The following is a 4,114-nucleotide window of genomic DNA, read 5'->3' as shown; positions in this document are numbered from 1 at the left end:
GGCTAAAGTTGATGTGGGATGGCTTTTGCATCGCCGTTTAGCCCATGTCAATATGAGATCTTTGCAGTGTCTTCTCAAGGGGGACCATGTCCGTGGACTAATGAACGTTAGTTTTGCTAAAGATCGTGCTTGCAGTGCTTGTATCAAAGGAAAGCTTCATGAGAAGGCTCACCCTCCCACGACTCTCATTTACTCGAAGAGGCCTTTGGAGCTCCTTCATTTGGATCTCTTTGGGCCTCCATCCTTTGATAGTCTTGGGGGTAGAAAGTATTGCTTGGTAATTGTGGATGACTATTCTAGATACACTTGGGTGTATTTCTTCAAGAGGAAGAGTGAGACCCAACAAACAGTCATTGACTTTGCAAATGAAGCCCAACGTCAACACAATGCAAAGATCTTGACAATAAGAAGTGACAACGGCACCGAGTTCAAGAACTACACCTTGGATGAGTTTCTTAGTGATGAGGGGATCAAGCATCAATATTCCGCACCTTACACCCCTCAACAAAATGGTGTTGCGGAGAGGAAGAACCGGACGTTGATGGATGCGGCAAGGACCATGATGGTGGAGTTCAAGTCTTTATACAACTTTTGGGACGAAGCCATCAACACCGCGTGTCATGCTTCAAATCGGCTCTATCTCCGCAAAGGCTTGAACAAGACTCCATATGAGATACTCACCGGTAACAAGCCCAACCTCAAGTACTTTCGGGTGTTCGGGTGTAAGTGTTTCATTCTCAAGAAAGGTGTTCGTTTGTCTAAATTTGAGACTAGAGCTCATGAGGGCATATTTGTTGGTTATGCTACAAACTCCCATGCTTACCGTGTTCTCAATAAGTCCACGGGACTTATTGAGGAGACGTGTAACGTGGAGTTTGATGAGAATAACGGCTCCCAAGTGGAGCAAAGTGGTACTTGTGATGTAGGTGATGAAATTCCTCCCCAAGCCATAAGAAGAATGGGTGTTGGATATATCCTACCCATTGAGGAACCCCTTGTGGCCGAAGGAGAAGGACAATGCTCCAGTCAAGTGGAGCCATCACCAACCCAAGACCCACACGCTTCCGAAGAACAAAGTGAAGGCCCTCAACCTCATGAACAAGATCAAGGGCAAGATCAACCTCAAGATGGTGGTGATCCCCCAAATGATGCCCAAGGTCAAGTTCTCCCCCTCGAGCAAGTTCAAGATCAAGAACAAGCTCAAGACGACGCTCAAGATGATCAAGTAACCCCTCCTCATTTCACTTCCGAGGAGGAATTGGAGCGTCGTGCCACTAAGATCGCTTCCAAGCTCACCACCAAAGGTCATCTCATGGAGAATGTGGTTGGAAGCCTAAGAAAGGGGGTAAGCACTCGTAGACAATTAGCAAACTATTGTGAACATCATGCGTTTGTTTCTTGTGTCGAACCCCAAAAGGTTTATGAAGCGCTCGAGGACCCGGATTGGCTCAATGCCATGCATGAAGAACTCAACAACTTCGAACATAACCAAGTGTGGAAATTAGTGCCAAGGCCAACCGGGAACCATAATGTCATTGGAACCAAGTGGATATTCAAGAACAAGCAAGATGCTCATGGGATCATTGTTCGCAACAAGGCTCTTTTGGTGGCACAAGGCTACTCCCAAGTAGAGGGTATCGACTACGGTGAAACCTTTGCCCCCGTCGCTCGCCTTGAATCTATTCGTTTGTTGATTGCTTATGCTTCTCATCATAATTTCACGTTGCAATAAATGGATGTGAAGAGTGCTTTTCTTAATGGTCCCATAAATGAGTTGGTCTATGTCAAACAACCCCCCGGGTTCGAAGACCCCTATTTCCCCGATCATGTGTATCAACTCCACAAGGCGCTCTATGGCCTTAAACAAGCCCCACGTGCGCGGTATGAGCATCTTATGGAGTTGTTACAAGATCGTGGATTCAAAATCGGGAAAATCGACCCCACTCTTTTTACTAAGAAGATCAAAGGGGAGTTGTTTGTGTGCCAACTATATGTTGATGATATTATTTTTGGTTCCCCTAACAAAGCCTTCAATGAAGAATTTGCCGCTCTCATGACCTCAAAGTTCAAGATGTCTATGATGGGAGAGTTGAAGTTCTTTCTCGGATTCAAAATCAAACAAAGAAGAGAAGGAACCTTCATCAACCAAGCCAAATACACTCAAGACATGCTAAAGAGATTCAAGCTAAGTGATGTCAAGCCGGCTTCCACTCCAATGCCCACCAAGTGCCAACTTGACATTGATCCCAATGGTAAAGCGGTGGATCAAAAGGTATATCGCTCCATGATTGGATCCTTGCTTTACCTTTGCGCATCTAGACCGGATATCATGTTGAGTGCGGGAATATGTGCACGGTTTCAAGCCGCACCTAAGGAAAGCCACTTCGTGGCGGTCAAGCGAATCTTTCAATATTTGGCTCATACCCCAAACTTTGGCTTATGGTACCCAAGAGGAGCAAACTTCAAGCTTGTAGGTTATTCGGACTCCGATTGGGCGGGAGACAAAGTGGATAGGAAGTCCACTTCCGGAGGGTGCCAATTTCTTGGTTGCTCTTTGGTAAGTTGGTCTTCTAAAAAGCAAAGTTGTGTGTCTCTCTCGTCCACCGAAGCGGAGTATGTGGCGGCCAGGAGTTGTTGTGCACAACTCTTATGGATGAGGCAAACTTTAAAGGATTACGGTGTCATTTGTGACAAAGTGCCTCTTTGGTGTGACAATGAAAGTGCTATCAAGATTTCTCTCAACCCGGTGCAACACTTCAAGACAAAGCATATTGAGATTCGATATCACTTCATCCGGGATCATATTAGGCGAGGGGAGATCGAGCTCAACTATGTCAACACTCATGATAACCTTGCAGATATTTTCACGAAGCCATTGGATGAAGCAAGATTTCGCGAGTTAAGGCATGAGCTAAATATCATTGATTCGAGCAATGTGGTTTGAACCTTTGCACATCCCTCACATTCATCATGCATTATTGTCTAGGTGTAGGCATGGACTTAGGGGGAGTGTTGTTCTCTCAATGAACTCTTCCTCCCCCCATAATGCATAAACTAATCTCACTCTTTCACATTAGCCATTTTTGATGGTACTTGTGCTTCGAAGACGAGCTTTGGTCATGGGCCCAAGGATAATTCTTCGCGGTGCCATACCAATTGACTCAAACATAGGTGGCCTCGGCCACCGCCCTCTCGTATAGAGGCGTGTGGTTCTTGTTCTCTTGCTGGTGCTCTTGTTGGTCTTCTTGCCGTCGTTTCCCGTCTTTCGTTTTGTGCCATAGGTGTTGAGTCTTGTTTTGAGTTGCGCTGGGCGGTACTACCGTTGTGAAGGCGCGGTACTACCGCTGGAGCGGTACTGCCGCTCTACGGAGCGGTACTACCGCTTATGTGGCTAAGCGGTACTAACGCCCATCACCACGGTACTATCGCTGAGGGGCAGGTCCAGGGGGTTAAGTCGTGGGCAGGGGTGGTTTCCTCCCCCCATACCCATTTTCTTCGTCCCTTGGTTCCTCTTCCTCTCTCTCCAGCGCCATCTCGCCGCGGGAGGGCTTCGCGGCCCTCCGTCTCTGGACCGTTCCTTTCCATTTCCTTCGGTGGAGTCGATCCCCACCTCGTCCTCTTGCCATGGATGCCGGTATTGCCCCCGTTCCTCTTCTCTTCTTGTCTAGTTTTCAGATCTCGCATTTTAGGGGCAATAGTAGTTGCATCTCTAGATTTTTGGCCAAATCTAGGCTTGAGTAGGTTGGAGAAGGCAACTAGACTCTTTGGATTGATGTTTGGTAGGTTTATTTTTGAATTTGGCATCCCCGGTAGTGCCGGATCTGACCACGGCAGTAGGGATCCTCCGTGCCCCGTCTCGGGCGGTACTACCGCCCATCTGGCGCGGTACTACCGCTGGAGCGGTACTACCGTTGCGGGGGCACGGTACTACCGCTGGTGCGGTACTGCCGCTGTGCAGGCACGGTACTACCGCTCGATGCCCAGTTCCATCGTTTCCTACCACATGTTGATCCATATTTGTTGTGTTTATTTGGTTTTGATCGCTCCTTCTGGTTGTTTCTTGTGTCCGTGTGTTTGGTTCCAGGTGATGAACATCCTGAGCAGCAAGTCCGCC

This window comes from Triticum aestivum, chromosome 2D (assembly GCF_018294505.1).
Source record: "Triticum aestivum cultivar Chinese Spring chromosome 2D, IWGSC CS RefSeq v2.1, whole genome shotgun sequence".
NCBI lineage: Eukaryota > Viridiplantae > Streptophyta > Magnoliopsida > Poales > Poaceae > Triticum > Triticum aestivum.
Note: the sequence above shows the minus strand (reverse complement) of the source record.